Source organism: Mesocricetus auratus, unplaced genomic scaffold, assembly GCF_017639785.1.
Source record: "Mesocricetus auratus isolate SY011 unplaced genomic scaffold, BCM_Maur_2.0 Super-Scaffold_100029, whole genome shotgun sequence".
NCBI classification, from domain to species: domain Eukaryota; kingdom Metazoa; phylum Chordata; class Mammalia; order Rodentia; family Cricetidae; genus Mesocricetus; species Mesocricetus auratus.
The window spans coordinates 11,210,729-11,231,276 of NW_024429210.1; the positions used below are offsets into that span (position 1 = coordinate 11,210,729).

At 41.6% G+C, this 20,548-nt stretch overlaps 1 protein-coding gene and 1 pseudogene across 2 annotated transcripts in view; both read left to right on the forward strand.

The window, feature by feature from the left end:
- Window positions 1-1,963: 1,963 nt before the first annotated feature.
- Peli1 (pellino E3 ubiquitin protein ligase 1) overlaps window positions 1,964-20,548 on the forward strand; it is a 54,922-nt gene continuing 36,337 nt past the window's right edge. Inside the window, exon 1 of one of the 2 annotated variants that reach the window (XM_040733189.1) lies at window positions 1,964-2,096. The gene's annotated coding sequence lies outside the window, so the exon portion shown is untranslated. Of the gene's footprint in view, window positions 2,097-2,340; window positions 2,442-20,548 lie in introns of those variants that run through there. The other variant, XM_040733191.1, reaches the window with a different exon arrangement.
- LOC121134648 lies at window positions 10,509-18,242 on the forward strand (annotated as a pseudogene).

Genomic DNA, 20,548 nt, shown 5'->3' on the forward strand with positions numbered 1-20,548 from the left:
CTGATTTTTCTAAAGCATATATCTTTTAGAAATTTCATGTTTATAATCTGTTTCCATAAGAAAAAAATATAGCATTCTTTAACATATTACCCGAGACCTCCAAGGACTTAGTTGTCTCCTTCAGTTTTTTGAAGTTTCCTCTTGTCTCTCTCTCCTCAATGCCAGCCAAAATGTTCACCAGCCTTCGTATCTTAGCATTTTATGTTCTCCCTTACTTCTCTCTTTCCTCTTTGCCACTAAAATACACAAACCTGTGAGTCATACCCACATTCAAACGATCTGTGAAAGCATTCCCTGACCCTGCCCAAGTCTGAGGTAGTATGCATTTTCCTAGGACAGCATAGCTCACACCGAGTCCATTATCTCTCTTCCTTGGCAGGGTCAGTATGCTTCTTTTATATTTTTATAGCTCTATTTTTGAGGCTCAATGAAGTGCCTGGCACATAGTAAATATATTCACTTGTTTTTTCTTAATATTTTAGTTAAATATATGCATTATATATTTTTAAATATTTTGAATATATGTCTATGTGCTGATGAGGCCAGGAGATGGCCTTGTAAAGTACAGATGACTGTCAGTCACCACGTGGGTGCTGGGAACGGAACCCAGCTCCTCTGGAAGAGTAGCTTGAGTGCTGTTAACAGCTGAGCCACTCTCCAGGCCCTCTGCACTTGTGTCTCCGATGAGCAAAGATTATGCGGTCTGTGGACACCAGGGCTCTCTGATTCTGAGACCATTTGAAAACCTCGAGTTTTCCTTCTTAAAATATACATCTGATTCTTGGGCATTAATCTTTTCCCTCTAGATTGTAGGGCTCTAGGTAGCCTATTGAGAGAAATTGAGGCAGGTGACTCTAAGCCTTCTGGAGAGCCAGACGCTGCCCTGGCTATCTCCACACTTGCCGCCGCCACCACATATACATACCCGGGCCACCACATATACATAGCTGAGCAGCCCAACAACGTACCCAAACCATGGGTACTCATTCAGGTTTCTCATTACCAAATGACAATTGCCTAATATATACGCTGAACAGTTTTGAATTGTCTACTTATCCCTTAAACTTGTATTTATGGGATTTAGACGTCTGAAGAATACAGATTTTTAAGATGTGCAAATTGTATTACAGTGATCAAACCATGTTGTTAATGCTGAACTTTGCCTGTACTAAAGTTAAATGTTACTGAGCAAAGAAATTGTGGGATTCTGTTAATGGTCATGCTCCTGACAGTTTTATAACTTAATTGTTAAAATGTTAAGGGCAACTAGATTTAGTGTCTGGGTAATTCATTTGAAGGAGGCAAAGGAAAGGAGTATTTATGATTTGTAGGAGGAATCTGAGCAGCCAGGCAGGAAGTGAGATTTCACTGGACACTTGAAAGTGGTGAGGCTAGTTGTCGGGGGTGGGGTGAGGCAGGAGAGACTGGCTATGGGCCGGAACCCAAAGGCACTTTCAAAGAAAGACACAAGACCAGCCTTGTTTAGTCAACTACAGAACTCAACCTTCAGGCTCAGTGAATCAGTGACCATAGCAACAGTCCCGCCCCCAATCGCGCTGCGCATGCGCAACGCAGAGCGACCGGCTGGCGCCTCCACAATAGATGCTTTTTCCCTCTCTCAGTCAAAGAACTACAGCTCCCAAGAGGCCCCTCGGCACCGCCCTCTGATGTGGCCCTGCCCCGTCTCCGTAGGCCCCGCCCTCCCGCTAGTCTCCTCCCCTCCCTCCCAGTGTGTGTCAGTGACCCAAAGGCGGTTCGAGGCGGAGGGACGGTCGGGGGCGCCGCCGCCGCCTCCTCGCCAGCGCCAGCAGCAGGGGCAGGAGCTGTACGGGCAGGAGCACCAGCAGCGGCGGCAGCGGCAGCAGGAGCAGGAGCACCGGCAGCGGCCGTGCGGCGCCACCGGATCTGCCTGCCGCCGGGGGAGGCTCACCACAAAGCGGGCCCGCGCCTGTCTCCGCTCCGCGCTCCTCGGCGCTCGGCTCCGCGCTCCGCTCGGCCTCGCGGGGCTCGGCGGCGGGCTCCGCGGGTGTCCGTCCGCGCCTCGGGCCCTCGCGGCGGGCCGAGCTGGCGATCCGGCCCCCAGCAGTCGTGCGGCGGTGAGTGCGGCGCCGGGAAGGGGACGCGGGGGCCGGCGGCGGCGCGGAACTTCCCCCGCGGCCGCGCGCGCGCCTGCCCGCCCGCGGGGAGGCGGCGGGGAGCGGAGTTTGCGGCGCCGCATCCCGCGCTGTGGGAGGAAGCTTCTTTGTGAGGAGCTGCCCGGAACGCCCTCCCCCCACGGCTGCAGCGGGCGGGCGCGCGGCGGCGGCGGAGGAGGCGGCGGCGAGCCCCGGCCCGGCCCGGCCCGCTGCCCGGCTCTCGGGCCCGCGGCCGGGCTGCAGACCGCCCGAGGGGAAGGGGGAACAAAGGGTTCGGTGGGCTTCCCTTTTGTTTGTGAGACTCCGGTAAGTTCGCTGCCTCCTTACGTAACGCAGACTTCCAAGTTTAGTCCCTCTTTTTTTATTGTGACGATTACTGTCGTCGTCTCTGCGTGCCTCTCACATTTCCTTTCATCTTCGGCTCTCAAGAGCATTTTGAAAACACTCATTAATTTAATTTCACCTCCCGGGCCCTCGCCCAGCCCGTTCCCCTAAGTGGGTAAACTGAGGTCCAGAGAGCCCTCAAATTGATGGATACGGCTTGATGTACCGCCCCTGGTGTCCGAGGCCCGGAAAGCGTTTATGAGTAATAACTCATTCTCCAAAATGCCCTGTGGAAAAGTCAAGGATGCTCATTTTACTTACAGGTTAAATGGAGTCTGAGAGAAGCCTGGGTAATTGTTAGGTAGTTGAGACAATCATTCTTTTAAAATACGGTTTGAGCTTAAAACCTCAGAGGACTCTCCGGAAAGTGTTCCGAGTGGTGAAGACAGTGTACACCAACTCACTTCGCCATCTACTATGTTTCTATGCGCAAGTCTCTTAACGAAGTCAGACAGCAACGGTGAGGGGAAGGGATAGTTTCTACTTAACCTACATTTAAGATGTTTAGTCACTACACAACGATTTGCTCCTGTGGTTCGAGCCCCGGCACTTCCCATCCCCGGCACCTCATCCACGGGACGCTCGACGGGACTGAGACTGGGGGCTTTTGGGTCACTTGGTTGTCTACTCTGGTGCAGAGGCCCTGTACTTTCTCTTGCTCAGTGGGATGTGACTTTGTCTTGGAAACAGGTGATCTTTTGTGTTAGACAGGACATTGTCTTTTCTCCACATGGACTGAAGTTTGCCAAGTAGTGTGAATTTATCAAGTTTTTGAATTATGGAAGGGGTGCAGTTCCTCAATTTCGGTTTCGGTTTATGATACGTTTCTGCAGGTAACCGAAAATACTTTCTCAGAGTACTCAGATACGCGTGCTCGACACCTGGTTGTCTGAATACAGCATATCAGTTTTTTTTTCTTTGCTTGTTTTCTTTTCACACCTGTAATAAATAACGCAGAGGGTAGTTAATCCCGGTACTTTTTAAATTTTTCGGTACTAAATGGAAGGTGTGAAAAGTTTAAATCAAGTGTTATTTCTACAAGTTCTTTTCCTAGGTTGTATGAGATTCAGAACTGTAATAGCAATATTTTCACTTAAATAATTTTGTAATGTATGGCTGCCCCGGGTTTTACATCTGGTGGGTGTGCCAGAAAATGAAAGTGAGACTTTATTTTCTTCTCTGTTCTCCAACCTATCCCTTTTCTGAAGTTTGTTGACAGATTATACGTTTAACAATTTGAAAATGGGATGGTTAAGTGTATGGAGGATTGCATGTTCTGTGCCTCATCTAATAAATTTTAAAGAGGAAACTTAGCACCTAGGTTTTTAGTGTAATAGAAGTGTAGTTCTGTTTCTTGGCTTGAAAACTAAACTGGAAATCTGCCTCAGTTGCGTATTTGGGGTTATTTATGTGCTCCTTAAAATTGGCATTTAAGGAACCTTATGCTGGACTTCTTCCGTACTTACCAACCAGATTTACCAGGGCCATTTGTACTTTTAAGGAAACTATTAACAGTGCCTTTGCTCCGATCGATGCCAGGAGTCCGGAGGAGGAAGTAAGTGAATTTCAGCTTTGCAGGTTTCCTGAGCTCTTTGGGACCTTTTAAAACAAATGGCCGAGAAATTGGGCAGGAAAGGGTGCTGCTGAGGCAAGTTTCAGGGGGAAGCCTCGGAATGTTTCCATTTACCTTAGTCCGGCTGCCTTTTCCCTTCAGAATGTCGGTTGGATTTCGAGTCCCTTGATTTAGAATGCGCTCCATCGTGGTTGCACAGTGCATGGGTGGAAGGGCCGTGGAGCTCTGCTTTGTGAACAGCTTTCAGATGAAGCTTCTTTCTGTAGGTGGGAGATGTTTTAAGCCAAGACTTGGAATTGGAAACTGGCCAGCATGTGTGTACATCTCCCTGTGGAACAATAATGTAGGCCTATCACTTCAGTCAGACTTACAGAGATCTCACACACACAGTGTTAAAATGTAATGGACAATATATGATGGCTTTTGAGGTGGTTTGGGGATTTATTTTAGAAAAAAATGTTTTATTGCAGTTATTAATTTCAACTGAGAAATATAAAGCATATTAAAAAACCCATTGAAAGAAGGAAAATTAATAGATAAGGAAAACTGACATAAGAAGTACATTATTAAAGATTCCTGGAAACATTTCCCAGGCAGTGAATTAATTACACATAGTACTTTCAGTTTATAGATTTGTAGTCATCTTTCTCAGAATCCCTCTACATATATTACAGAAAAGTAAATAAAAGCTTTCTTTAAAATGATTTGGGTTGTTCTAGAGTTTATTAGACTTTGTGGTAGAGTTTTTACACTTTGTAGTTTTTCTTTGACCTCTGCTAGACAAAGTTTCTCTCAGTCGACACTAATGTGTAGGACCTTAAAACAAGAAATACGGGTCATTCAAAGATCTGGATGTGATTTCAAGTTATCTTTCTGTATTTTAAATAGATCAATGATTGGAAATACTGGCTAACATTATAATTAGTAAATTCTAGGTAATTTTTTCTGGAGAAATGAATTTATGGTAAAGAAAAAGAAAGCATGAAATTTCTTGAGTGAATATCAGGGAATTTACAGGTTTGTTTGTTTGTTTTTAAGAGGTTCTCTCCCTCCCGCCCCCCAGATAAAATTTTGCCTCGTAGTCCACCCTATCCTTGAACTGAAAATCCTTTCTTAGCCTCTCTAGGAATGCTCCATGCCTGGAAGTTTGGAATCTTTTGATGGAAAAAGTAGTTTAGAGAGAAAGAGCTCCATTGGATGATTTACAAGAAATGAATTACGCATGATTCTCAGAACATGTATTTTTTACCCAGAATGTTAAGCATAGGATGTTTTAGATGATGATGACGATTTTGCCACACTAAACTCTACTTTAGACAAACAGGGTTTTGCATTTCACTTATTTGTGTGTGTGTGGAAGGTGCATGTTTGCTGTGTTCCTTCTACAGAAGCTTTTCCATACAGGTAGATGCCAGGGGACAGCTGTGGAAATTGGTTCTCTTCCTTCCACTGTGTGGGTCCAGAGATCAAATTAAGATCATTAGGCCTGGCTGGGCCCCTTGTACCTCTTGTATCTTGTAAAATTCACCTCACAATACCATTTGTAGAAAAATAGAATGTTACTAATGTCTGTAAATGAGAAAATCCTGACGTCTGCCAGTTAATTGTGACCATTTGTGTGGTTAAAAATTAATTCAGTACACATGGAACTTCCTTTTCAAAGCATTTGTTGTTGCTTTTGTTTTATAATGAACCTCTTGGGATGTGGCTAACCGTAAACATCTGTCTTATCCCTCGTTTCCCATGATTTTCTGTCTCCTCATCCTCCTTTTTTTTTTTTTTTTGCTAGTTTGTTCTCCCCTGCCCAACTATCTAGAATAAACAGAGAAATATTTAAATACTCTTAAAGACTCTATTATACTAAATTCCAGGTGAGTTTCAACATACAAAGTATGCTCAACTCTTATTTTGGAAGTAGAAGTATACTTCTGAGGGCATTAAAGCAAGCAATAGCAAATAAATACCATGCTGTCTACAAAACTCTGATTGCTCAATAGTGACTGCTTGATATACCGCTGTGTTTAGAAAACAGTGGTTCTAGGTTCCACTTACTGCTACTAGACTTTGAACGAATGCCAAATAATTTATTCAGTATATACTGGGTATTTTTGCTGTGTTGGGTTCTGTCTCATTGTTGACATCACACTAAGTGCCCACTGCTGTTTTACATTCTAATCGCAGGACCCAAACAATAAAATGAATGAACACACCAAGAGTCTTGATTAGCAGTTGGTAGTATCAGGGAGACCATGGGTTCAAACGCCAGCACCATCAAAATTAAAAATTTAAATAATTTCACATTTCGAGAGACATGACCATGTTTCTTTCAAACATAAATAAATGGCAGAAAGTAAGAGAGGAAGAAGAAACTGTAAGATTTAAAATTGCCTCATGAGGGATCTCTGTGAAATGTAATAAATGGACGTTAGTTGAATGGTGCTTTGAGCAGGTTAACTGTAAAACGATATCTGGAAAATATGGACAGTTTAGACTCTGGGTATTTAGTGAAGAGGAATTGTCAGTTTGTTTAAGGTGTGATAATATAAATCTTTACTTTGTAGGGATAGATAGTAAAATATAGTTTCTAGAGGCTGTTGAAATGGCATAGTCAGTAAAGTACTTCTTATTGTGTAGGAGAACCTGAGTTTGGTCCTTGCATTCATGTAAAAAGTCTGGTGTGGTGTCAATGCCTATAAACCCTGGGTAGTATAAACAATGGTTCCTGGGGCTTCCTCACCAGCCAGTCTAGCTAAATCAAAGATGTAGTGGGAGAGTACCTAAAAAGATTAGGTGGAACCCAGAAACAAAACCACAGGAAGATGAGGTGGAGTGCCTTTAAGGAAGCCCCTATTGTGTCAACCTCTGGTCTCCTAGCATAGGTGCACACACCTGTGTACAAATGTGCACATACCAGACATAGGGTGTGTGGCATTTTTTGGCTCTAAATTATTTGAAAAGGGGAAAACATTGCTGGTATATAATTTGCTTAGATTGAAAATGGTTGGGTATAGATGTCATACAGGTAAATAGAAGGAACTTCATATATTGCTTCTACTTTTGTGTAATACTTTTGTATACACATGGAAATTTATCAGGGAAGTAGTAGAGTTACTGTGCAGAGAGAGGAAGATAAAGGATCATTATTAGGAAAGACTTCATTTAGGGAGTTATTCTGCATAGGTGGTTAATGCTCCTCCTCCCAGAGGACTGACATTATTAAATAAAAATCCAAGTGCCAGGTGTGGGACATCACCTTATGAGCTATTGGTCATGGAGGTCCCAAAGGACCTCAACACAATATAGGCTATGGTCTGTTGCTCTTGGTTGCCCACCAAAACTAGATAAGACCCTATTACTGGGATTAACCCCACACCTTGGTTGCAGGACATGGAGAAGTCATGCTGGAACTGACCTGCTTTTATAGGCTAGAAAATGCTATGTAGGCTTCTAGTGAAGAAAAGTCCCTAGTGGTCTTAAAGCAGCTGTGAACTATGTGATCTACAATTCCAACCTGCTAGCTAAGATATGCCCACTGGAACAATATTGACATGACTGTTACAGTGGTAACCAAACACTTTCAGGTTGTTCTATAAGCCCATTGCACAGAAAGAGTTCATGCCAGGTACTCTGAACCTGGTCAAAAGCCCTGGATAAGGAAGCTATAGACCCTAGGTGGAAACGATACTATTGTTAAATGGGCGTACTGTCAAATTGTCTTCTAAATTGTTTATACTTATAGATTAGTGTTGCTGTCAGCCTTGGCCAAAGTATTTATTTGCAGTTAATGTAGATACTCATAACTGATGAAAATGCTTGAAAATAAATGATTTTTAAATGTTCAGCCCTAAGTACGACAACTGTATTACTCCCAATAAGACTTAGGGAACATCATTAAACAGGGGTGCAAAGAATGTGAGTGCTGGAAAATGGAAAGCAGTGCTATTTAAAGCTGCCTTCTAGGGGCTGGAGAGATGGTTTTGTGGTTAAGAGCACTGCCTGCTCTTCCAGAGGATCTGGGTTCAATTCCTAGTGCCCACATGGCAGCTCACAACTGTCTGTAACTCTTGTTCCAGGAGATCTGGACACCCTCACACAAACATACTGCAGGCAAAACACCAATGTACATAAAACACAAGTAAATAAATTTTAAAAAACTGTCTTCTAGCATGCTGTTGCACCATGAACTCATAGCAACAATATCTCTCTGCATAAAGTTGAGCCCATCAGTGTTCCATCATGGATGGGGATGGGACTTGTAAGGTCTCACCCTCCCCAAGGAACTATATAGACAGTGAATGATTCCTGGGGGAGGGAAGAATCGTTTCTCAATGGTGTAGCCATGGTACATTGCTCTTAGAAGTGTTTATCCATGTAATTTAACTGAATACAGTGGACTCCCCCATACCAAAACAAAAGACAAAGTAGGAGAGGTACTTGTTTGCAACAAGGGGTTCAGTGGGGAGAAGAGGAAGATGATCAAAGTAGTTAGATACATAATACATGCATAAATATGTATCTGTACTCACGGAATGGACGGAATTATGAAAGAATAAGTAATGTAAGAAAAGGAAAGACTTGATAAGACCATACCTATTTGAGTGAAGGCCTGTGGGATGTATGTAAGAGCACAAGCCTTGTAGTTAATCTTGTAAGATGTCTGATAAGGGGAGGAAGTAGATATTGACCCTGCGGTGCAATGACCCTCGACTGTTGAGAGACTGTGAGTATGAAAGTAGGCCTGGAGTGGGCTCAGTGATTTTGGTGCTTACTGTGTAAGCAAGAAGACGGGAGTTAGGATCTCTAGTACCCATGTCAGTGCTGGACAAACATGTTGGCCTATCTTTAATCTTAGCACTTGTGAGGTAGAGACTGGATCCCTGGAGTGAGCTGGTTAGTTAGATTAGTTGAGTCAACAAGCTCTGGGCCCAAGTCAAAGACCCTTTCTGAGTGTATAAGGTGGAAGAGAGTAATTAAGGGAAATGTCTGATGTCAGTCTCTGGCCTCCACATGTGCCTGCACGTGTGTGAATATGGCTATACACACACATGCACACCAAACACAGTATCCGGAAATAATGTCAGAATGGTAAAGAGTATACAACTGGCTGTCCATCCTTGTTTTGATTGTGTGTGAAGTTTTTTTTTAATTGCCTTAAAAGTCAATCTAACAGCTGCACATAAAAATAGTTCATTATGTTGTATTGATACTTTGACTCCTTGTTTTTGAGGAAAGGAGGCTATTAGCTACAGGTTACTTCATCTTAAGTTTTCAGATATGGATTTTGACAGGAGAAAAATAGGAAGTAACATGAGGCTATTTCTAAAAATCATATCCACACTGAAAAGGCAGATACTATTTCTAAAAATTAGATCTACCCATGATCTGAGGAGTTTTAGTAATGTTTTGAACAGTTACAGCATTTGGAATGAGGTATAACTCTGAATGTGACTGTGTAAATGGCAATGAACTTATTTGGATATTTATGTTCTAAATATTAAAACATAGACACACATGACTATGTCCATTTCTTAATGCTTAAGTACTCAAACACAGTTGTTGCAGGTAAGTTTCATACATATCATGTATTTAGGGCTAAGCAGTACTTTTAATGGTGACTAGTTGGTGAAACGCAAAATAAAATACATTTGTTAACAGAAGACTGGATTTGGAAGTGCAGCAGAATTGTGGAACCATCTCGCTGCTGTGGCATACAGCTGGGGAACTAGAAGACTAACAAGTGTAATGATGTCAAGACGATGTAGGACTTGGGCAGTGGTTCAGTCAGACGTAGCATGAAGACCTAAGAGTGGATTGCTGCATCCATGCAACACAACCGTGTGCCCGGTGGCTGTACCTGTGACCTGGCACTGCAGGAGTTGAAGCAGGGCGTCCTCCGTAGCTCTCTGGCTAGCCGGTTTGCTGGGACGGTGAGCTCCAGGCTCTCGAAGAGACTGTGCCTCAAAATGAAAAGGAGAGCAACTGAGGAAGATGCCTACAATGCATTTTGACCATTATTTGTGGGGACACCAGACCTTGAGCAGAAACCCACTTCCTCTTCGGCCTGGGAGCAGGCAGCTGTGTAATGTTTACTGAAAACAATTCAGTGCTGTAAAGCTCTTGATAGGGCTCAGATAAGGGCTCACTGAGATACCATGACTTCCACACCCCCTACGGCTAGAGGCCTCTTCCTGTTCCCCTGCTGTGTCTCCCCGATTCTGGGGCCGGAGATTAAACCACCAGCCAGCAGGGTGAGAAGTCTGGAAAGAATTGTATGTAGATGGATGACAGAAGTCCTTAAAAAGGGAAGCTCTTTTTTCTTGGAGAGACTTCTCCTGAGAGACTTCTCTCTCCTAAGCGGACTTGGAATCTCCTCCTAAAGCTGACTTGGGAAGCATAAAGTTTTTCTTAAGGCAACTGACCGGTCTCTGTGTCATCTATCCCGACCACCTCGCTACATTCTCGGATGCAGGCCGCACAGCAGGTGCGACAATTATTCACTCTCATGCCTCCCACATCTACTTCTCCCCAACTTGTCTTTAAAAAAAAAAAGAAAATCCAGTCCAGCTTGCCCTTACATTCTTAGGTGAGGGGCCATTCACTGGAGCCTTGTTGACAAACTAGGGGCCACACTCTTAAAACTCTTTCTTAGAAGTCTAGACTTGAAGGGTTCATGAGCCCAACCTCCTTCCATGTTAGAATGCTGACTGGTTTGATCTTCTGCAGACAGGTATAGCTGTTGTGAGTTGAGTGCACCTGACCTGTCAAGTCCTTCTGACCTCTGGCTCTTATAGTCTTTCTGACCCCTCTTCTGCAGTGTTCCCTTGAGCCTGGAGGAGACAAGTGATACATGTGTTCCATTTGTGGCTGAGTACCCCACTGACATTTATTCTTTGCACTTGAACAAGTTGTAAATTTCTGTATTAACTACACAAAAAAACAAAAACAAAAAACTTCTCCAATGAGATCTGAGAGTCACCCGAATCTTTTGGTGTAGAGTTGAATTTAGAGGGCCATTTGATCCTGTGCCATTTTAGCAGACTAATAGTATTGGATTTGCCCTGGACTTTCATTCCAACCATGGGTTGAAAAAAATTAATCTGACCCAAATATTTATAAACACCCAGAGACGCTTGATTAGAGATTTTTAGAAATTTGTCTATAAGACAATGTATATGTAGACATTAATTTTGAAAAATTGATGTTACTTTGTACTTCCCACACTCAATGTTTCCAACCTGAGAAAGGAAAGGTATTTAGATGATTATTAATAAAGACCACACTTTTTCTGGTTATGTCTAGTGATGAAGGAAGTACAACTTTCTCATTCGTAGTTTTAGAATGTAATGCAGTAATAGAATTTGTGAATTCAATTATGGCCATAAAGACTATTCTGTATTAAGAATGCTTTATGGGCACAGGGAGATGGACCTTCCATCTTAGACCATGGCCAAGTTCATCAGTAACTTCTTGGACAAGGCTCTGGTGCTGGCAAACACTGCCATGATTTCCTCAAAGCCTTGATTGGTCATATTTTGGCACTATGCCAAGATTGAGCTGGTTCCTCCAACCTCTGCTGAACTCCTTACAACTATTCAGAGTGTGAAAAAAGTAATTCAAAGTGCTAAAACTGGTAGCTTCAAACAGCATACAGGTAAGGAAACTATGAACAATGGTTTGGTGGCCACTAAGATGTGGACATGGTTTTATATCAGAGCGATCATAAGCAAATGTGGCATCGTTAGCTATGATGTTTGAAGACTGATCTTTAACATTTGAGTTCTTACTTGAATATTCTTGAACCATGTGTATTGAGACTGCTATCTGAATAAAATACTACCTGTCAAAAATAAAAGAATGTGTTATTGGTTATGGTTGGTTGGTTGGTTGGTTGGTTGATTGGTTGGTTGATTGGTTGGATTGATTGAAATAGGATCTCTCTAACCCTGGCCTGGAACTCACTATATAGACCAGACTGGTCTTAAACTCACATATCTGCCTGCCTCTGCCTCTGCCTCTGCAATGCTGGTGCTAAAGACATGTGCCACCATGCCGAGCTGTTGTTAGAAATGTAGGGTTTTTTAAATATATATTCATGTGTATATATGTGTGTACAAACATACAGACTCAGTCCTTGTGTAAACATACTATCAGGTTGGAGGCACTGAAATGGATTACTAAATATGTTTTAAATACTACTCTGCTAACATGAAATACAGAGAAGCCTGTTTAGTACTTGAGCTTTTATGCTAACCCTGACAGTGGTAAAAGCTGTCTTTGATTCACCTATAAAAAATAGCAGTTTAAGAAAAAACATGATAGCCAAACATGTGTATAGAAATATCCTTTTTAAGAGAGAAGGAAATAATGTTTTGCGCATTGATATGGTGACAAGATTATGAATCCTCATTCTCATTTTTGTGGAATACATAATGTACAGAAGAAATTGAATGGCTAGAGAGCAGAAGAGGGCAAGAAGGAAAAAGGAGTGGTTACCATGGGACAACATGGCCAGGAAAAGCTCTTGTACTCGGCACTGTGTAACTGTCATGACCTAGTGACCTAAGACAGAAATGTATAAACTAAGTGATAGATAAAACATAGAGTTTCCATTCAAAGAAAACAATTGCTGTGCAGAAAATATATCACTTTAACACCGTAATCATAGTAAAACCTGTACTTAATTTTTGAAATAGTGATCAGCAACAATTAAGGATGTTTGAAAATTCAGTCTATAGATGACAAGATGGCTCATCTGGTGAAGATGCTTGCTGTGCAAACCTGGAACCCCGAATTTGTTCTTCAAGTACAGGTGAAAGGAGAGGACGGACTCCTCAGTTCTGTTCTCTGACCCCCCCACACATGTGCTCTCCCACAATGCACCATGCATACATACAAACACGATAATAATACATTTTTAAAAAGTCAGTCTGTTACTTACACTCTGTAAATTTTTGCAGAAATAGATTCCAGGTTGTTATTCTCAGCCTGCAAAGTACTCCTAATTTCACAGTCCTGCCTGTTTCGCTTTCATTTTGCCATTATTCTGCCTCCGGCTTTCTTGTCTTTCTTAGGATTTATTTTATTTTATGTATATGTTTGCCTGCATATATGTATGTGTACCAGGTGTATGCCCGGTGCTCATGGAAACCAGAAGAGGGGTGTCAAATCCTCTGGAGTTGTAGACAGTGGAAGCCATCATGTGAGTGCTGGGAGTTGAACTCAGGTCCTTAAGCAGCCAGAACTCTTAACCCCTCGTCTTGCTTTCTTTTTGCTCCTTTGCTGACTTGATTTGGGCCCATTGTTGTGTAGAACTTTCCATCCAATCTACCATTTTTGTACTGATAAAACGAACTTGGAATGAGGGAAGAGCTGAAGGGTAACCATGTAGTGATTTCCTGTTTCTACATTACCTGCTTCTTCCTAACTCCTTATCTTTGTCTTGTTTTAATTTTTTAAAATGTGTATCTGGTGATGGTGGTGTATTCTGTCAGCTAGACAGGAATACCACTATTTGGCCTGTGGGATATATATTTTAGATCAATATAAGAAGTAGAAATAAGCATACTGAATTGAAAGCTTCATACATTAATACTACATTCAGATGGAACTGTAAGCTGTTAGAGCATCATTTGGTAGCAGAATTAATAGCTGAGGGGAATTTCAAAGCGTATTTTCTGCTCTTAGTGTTTGTTGTCTTTTCCAAAAATGTGAAACAATTGGAGCCTTAATTAGCACTATAATAATATAGTTGCACATGACCTTAGGAGAGAATTATCCTGATTTCTGTTGAATTTTTCCCCATTTTAAGCAGAAGATAGGAGAAGATGGGTAGCGTGATGATAAGTTTGTACCTTTCTTCCACAAGGATGAAATACAAAGTGCTTGGTCTTATTTTTTCCTAGTTGTTTATTATAGTTTTCAACATAAAAGTGGGACTAACTTTTTAAAGGCTCAGTTAAGTTTAGTTTTATTTTTTTAATGGAAGTGGAAACATTAGGAGGTGCTTTATTGGTTGTTCCAAACCTCAATGCTGTGTTCCTGATTCCTGGTAGATAACTATCCTTAGTACTTCAGTTCCTCTGGGTTTATGCCAGATTTAATGAACTGTAAGTACTGGAAGACTATGGTTAGCGTGATGAATTTTCTTCAGATTGGTCTCATTACCATTCTGTACATTTACCATGGAAGGACAAGAACATCCAAATTACAGACCTAATTAAGATTGTTATTCATGAGAAAATGTGTTGAGCTATGCCTTTGTAAGGTAGTAGCTGGTTTTAAATAGAAACCACAACCTTGTCTATATGTAGACTTACTGCATCAGAGCACTCTTTCCATGCACTCCCTGCCTTACTGTAATTTTCACATAAAGTGGATGATTCAGTCTCTGAGCTAGTTCTCACAGTTTACCGGAGAGCTGTGACGATGTTGAGGAGGCTCTTAAACTGTAGATCACAGGGCACACAAAAACTATGTACCACTGACATTCAAGAAGAAAATGCTTCTGCTGAGGTTTCCTAGTTGTGTGTCTTTAATAAGAGGTTGATTTTTTTTTTTGTATATAAGACCACCTCTTAAAGGCCAGTCTTTTAATAGGCTTTCACCAGAATTTGTCTCATAAAGCTGCTTTGAAAATGGTTTCCAAAAAGGATTTGCCGGGTTTCATAACTGTGTAGGCTGTTAATGATTCAGTAGGCCCCCTCATCCTCCTCCTTCATAGCATCGAGGTGCCCTGAGTCATAACGGCTAAACTCAAGAATTGTTATATGGAAAAATTTACCATAAAGTGAAATTGTCAGGAAACAGGTTGGGCCAGAGATTCATTGATTACAGTGATAGAACCTAAAAGGTTGTGGGCTTCATTTAAATCTTTGAATGTACTTACATGAACATGTCTTTATTATAAGATTGCAAGCGCTGTAATAGCCTAGTAAAATCTTCAAAGGTGTATATTCCCTCCCTGTTAAATTTTAATTGGTTTGACCTTTATTATCTGTTACATAAAAGAACATTTTTATTGTAGTATAAATACACCAAAGAGAAGAGGCATTACATACAGGATAAAAATCCTAATCCCTAAAGTTGAGGGACCTAGAGTTCTGATTTGTTTATTTTGTGGCTGTGTGTATTTCATGTGACCCTCATCTTTACAAAGTCACATGCTGTATAGTACCTATGTTCTCTTCAGAACTCCTCATGGAAGTTACGACTACATGTTGATCACAGACCAGCTTCGGGTGACTTCTGGCCTTTTGAATCTGGATCTTTGTGTTAGCTGCACTGGCTTCATGATTATCCTATCCTGCCTCAGCTTCCTGGGTTGCTGTGCTGTGCTGGCATTATAGATGCTCACCGCAGCCTGCAGCACTCAACCCGACTCCTTTCTTGATACAGCATTTAATATATAGTTGACATTTTAGATGACATCTATTTGTCATCTCAGCCTGAAAGTCTCTTCCAGCTTCAAGATTCCATGACTTCAAATTGTTTGCCTATAAGAAGTCTCATGCAAATAGAGAATTCTTAAGTGAAAAAACAAACTGAGGCACTCCTGTAAGAATGAAAATCACACAGTAGGGAGGGAGATATTAAAAGCAATTAACGTGTAAGTCAGTGGAGAACAAGGTGCTATGAGAGCAGCAGAAGGGACCTTGTTCTATTGGATTATAGGAGAGCTTTCTGCGGGATTTAATCTGTAAGCTGCCAGGAACCAGGAAGACACCGGTTAGTTAAAGAGCTAGAGCAGTATTGTCCAGGATAGAGTACAGCATGAGCAAGGACCTGGTAGTGTGTGCCAGGCTCCTTTAGAGATGAATGATGGCATAGTGGTGGGATGGTATCTAAAGGATTATGAAGAAGGAAACATTGAAGACTCTGGTTTTCTGGTGTGAGCTCTTACTAGGTTAGTAGGATAGTGGTACCATTTACGGAGCTGAAGACTGGGGTGGGACAGGTGGGGCCAGGGGATGGAACCCCTTGAGCTTGTCAGGTTGAGAATCTAACCAAGTAAATTTAAGTTCTGTCAGTCCCCTGCACTGTGTTCCCATTTCCTGTCGTGTCTGCCCAAATGTGTTCTCTTTCTTGGCTTGTAAAGTCAACTCTAACCTGACTTTCTAACTCTGCTGTCGTCTCTCCTTCACTATCATGCTTATACTAGTTGCTTTACAGTTGCCATGGTAAAACACTCATCAATAACAGCTTACAGAAGAAAGGGTTTATTTTGGTTTATTGTTCCAGAGGAATAGAGTCCTTCATGTGGGGAACAGCATGGCACATTAGCAGGAGCAGAAAGCTGTCTGGTCACATTTTGTCAGCTCATAGGAAACAGAAAGAACAGACAGTAGGGTGAACTGCAAACTCTCAAAGCCTGTCCCCACTGATAGATTTCTTCTAGCAAAACTCTACCTCCTGAAGATTTCCTAACCACCTCAAACAGTGCCATCACCTGGGGACCAATTGTTCAAATATGTGAACCTATGGGGGACATTTTTCATTCACACTGCCACAGTGCTTAAACCACAGAGACATTCTTATTCTTTGCAAAGTAGTTTCCAGTCTCTGCATAGGTTAGTCCCTTTGCTCGGAATAAATGCATTTGCCTGAGGCCTTTCCATTAGTCGGAGCATTTGGGGTATTTATTATACAGAGAATCTTCTTCACGTGTAGGGTTCAGGCCTCTTTATTGTTTGATTAATGTCCTTGTGATTTATGTAAAATCTCTCTCCCTTTGTTCTTCCCCACCTCTCTCTTCTTCCTTCTCCTGTCCTCTTTTTCTTGTGTAGCCCAGGCTGGCCTCCTGAGCTTTGTTGCCCAGGCTGATCTTGAGTTTTTGATCTTGGATCATTCATTTCCCCAGCGCTATAACTACAGGTAGCACCACTAACCCAGGACTTGATGGGAACCAGGCAAGCGCTCACCAGCTGAGCTGTATCCAGCCCTGGGATTTCTCTTTTGATACAACTAGATTTACTTGAGTAGGCCATGAGCAGTGTGTATAGAGATTTAAATTTACTGTGTTTTGTTCCTCGGGTCTACAAATTATGGGAAGAACTCAGAAAATTAAGTGAGTGGGTGATCTTGTTGTTGTTGTTATATCAGGCAAGCCTAAACCCCTACACTCTAAACTTAGATGAGTGTTTTTGCTCACATGAGACAAAGCACTGTTGTTGTAGAACTGATGTTGGTTCACGCATGTTCTCCCCACACACTATTTTACCAGGTTATGTCGACCTTAAATTATCTTTCGTAGCTTTATAAGGGCAGGAATCCAGTCTTAGTTTTCTGTTTCTCTAGTGCCCAATACATTTTTCAAGTTTTTGTTTATTTGTTTGTTTACTTGGTTTTGTTGTCTTGTGGAGGATATGTGCGTGAGTGTGCATGTGAGTAGGTGTGTGTGTTTTGACAGGATGTACCTATGTAACCCAATCTGGCCTTACATTTGCAATCCTCCTGCGCCAGTCTCCTGAATTCAGAATACCAGAATTATAAGCACATTGCACATAGGTGCTTAACTTCAATTGGGAAAATTGCATTAGATCATAGTTTCTAATTACATTAAACATCATAGCTTAGCCACAATGTCATCAGTAGATAGGTAGTGGTGGTGGCTAGCTGGGGGACAAAGTTTAAATGTAATTATCAACAGTCTCAAATGTTTGCAAGATTTATTTCCTTGTCGTATTTCACATGTATAAGTGTTTTATCTGCTTGCATGTATAGGCACCACATATGTGCCTACTTCCTGTAGAAGCCAGAATCCCGTGTTGTGAGCCTCCATGTAGGTTCGAGGAACTGACCCCCAGCAACAAGCTCTCTTGTCCATAGAGCCTTCTCTTCAATCACTTGCTTTCTAAAATTGGTTACAAGGCATATAATTATGCTAATAATAACTGAAATCTGTAACATGAAAAATAAAAGACCCAGAGACTGATATTGGGGTTCAAACTTCAAGCTGAAAATCAGAAAAGCAAAGTAGCTGGCCACTAACTCTTACCTCTACCCCAGGCTGAATGGGCTGATCTCAGAGCTGCCTCTGCTCAGCGTGGCTGAAGAATCCTGAGACTGAATGTCTTCCTGTCCTCACTGTGCTGGGGAATGAATGCCTGCTCTGAGACCCTGCTCCTGTCTTGTATACCTCCCTAGTGCTGGGGTTAAAGGCGTGTGATCCCAGGTGCTGAGGTCATCTTTGTGTGAGCTGTTTCTCTGTAGGACTGGATCAGTCTTGTGTAGATCTGGGTGGCCTTGGACTCACAGAGATCTGTCTACCTCTTAATCCTGAGTCCTAGGATTAAAGGTTAGTGCCTGGCTACTATGGCTTGTGGCTGACTTTGCTTTCTGAATCCTGCGGCAAACTTTAATAAATCATAAATAGTATGTCACCAAAGAAATCTCAGTAATCCTTTGAAATAGCTGTGAAGGTCATACTTCATCACTTCTGTGTTGTTAAATATTAACAATGTTTCATTGTCTATGACCTTCAACCACCTTAGTTTTAGGTTCTCCTGTTTATTCTCTTTCCCTAGTTAAGGTAATATTCTAAATGTAATCTGTTTTGGTTTGTGTGTGTGTGTGTGTGTGTGTGTGTGTGTGTGTGTGTGTGTGTGTGTTTGTGTTTCTTGGTTTTTCAAGATAGGGTTTCTCTATAACTTTGGAGCCTGTCACAGAACTCTGAAGCTCTGTACACCAGGCTAGCCTGGAACTCACAGTATCTGTCTGCCTCTGCCTCCCAAGTGCTAGAATTAAAAGGGGGGAGTGCCACCACTGCCTGGCTTATTGTGAAGAATTTTGGTTTTATGTTCTAGCCCATCTCTCTCCTCTAGTTTCCAGAGTTACAAATGTATTTGTTTCTGACTCCTGCCATGGGTATTCAAAAGCATCTTAAGTTCCCATGCTTATGATCCATAAGAATTTCCACATTTCTCCCTCTTTAATTTTTTTCAGCAGAAAATACTTTCCATATTAATTATTTTTTTAAACTGGCAGTATAAATATTCTAGTAAGCTGTCAAGACACTAATCATTAAGCTCTGTTGTGTTACTACTGTATTCTGGGTGTTTAATATCTTATAACAATACATTGAAAAGTAATGTTGTATGCAGTGGTTGCATATAGAGGTTCCCAGCCAAAATTTCTTGTGATTTAGTCCTAAATGTCACTTAAAAATGTATGTGTATGTGTGTTTCGCCTGCATGTGTGTCTGTGTACCATGTGCATGCAGTACCCACAGAAAGCAGGAGACAGAATTGGAGACAGGTGTAGCTGCCATCTGGGTACTAGGGAAGAAAGAACCTGGGTACTCTGGAAGAGCAACCAGTGAACTCTATCTCCTGACTTTCCTAAATCTCACTTTTTAGTTTTGTGATCTCAGGCAATTAAATGAGCTGATATGGGCCTTGATTTCTTCTACAAAATAACCAATAGTACTACTTTTATTATCCATATGCTAAGAACATTATTAAGAACGAAAGAATTGCCGGGTGGTGGTGGCGCTCGCCTTTAATCCCAGCACTCAGGAGGCAGAGGCAGGTGGATCTCTGTGAGTTCGAGGCTGGGTTGGACTGATAGCCTCCAAAACAATACAGAGAAACCCTGTCGTAAAAACCAAAAAAAAAAAAAAAGAACGAAAGAATTACCATATAAAATTCTGATACTTGGCATTTATGATATAGGCTGCAAATATGCCAGTTATTATTATCTCAAGTTTACAAGTGGGGAACTTGGTCCTCAGTGGATGCTAGTCCAAGTCTTACAGAGACTAGATGTTGGTGTCAGCAGTCAGGCAGACAGTCTGGCTCCAGGGCTCCTTTAATATCACTTTATTTTTGTTTTCATCTCAAGTAATAACTTATCTCATCAGCTTCCATATTAATGGCCTCACTGTTGAGAAGTGCTGTGATTGGCTCAGGAGTGCATACCTGGTGCTTTAAGCTGTAGCAGCTCTAAAATGGACATGTGAAATCTCACTTTGGTGTGATCTGGGAAGCAGATCCACAATCCCATCTTATTCTATGTGCATTGTTTGCTTTTCCTCTTCTTAGTTTAAATCACCAAAGGCCCAGAAAATTGCATGGTCTCACAGTATCACCACAGTGACTTCAGTTGAGATTTACTTTGTTGAGCTTTTTGCTGTCCATTTTCAGAGCATCTTGGCCACTCAGTAACAAGTCATAATCACAGTGTGCATTTAACCAATGATTTTATTTCATGATTATCTGTTATTGCTTGAAGTTATGTAGTGATTGCCTTTTTTTTGTCTAAGACATTTTAATTTTTGAGTAGTTTTTTTTGTGAATCCCAGTTTTTACCAGCTGCTTTTTAAATATAACTTTGCTGACTTTGTATAGTATTGAATTTACTTAATTTTATAAGCTTTAGTCACTGGCTTTTGTTTAAACCATAAGTAAAAACATATCTATTTACTGTTTACAACATAGTTAGATGGTTTATCCCATCTTCT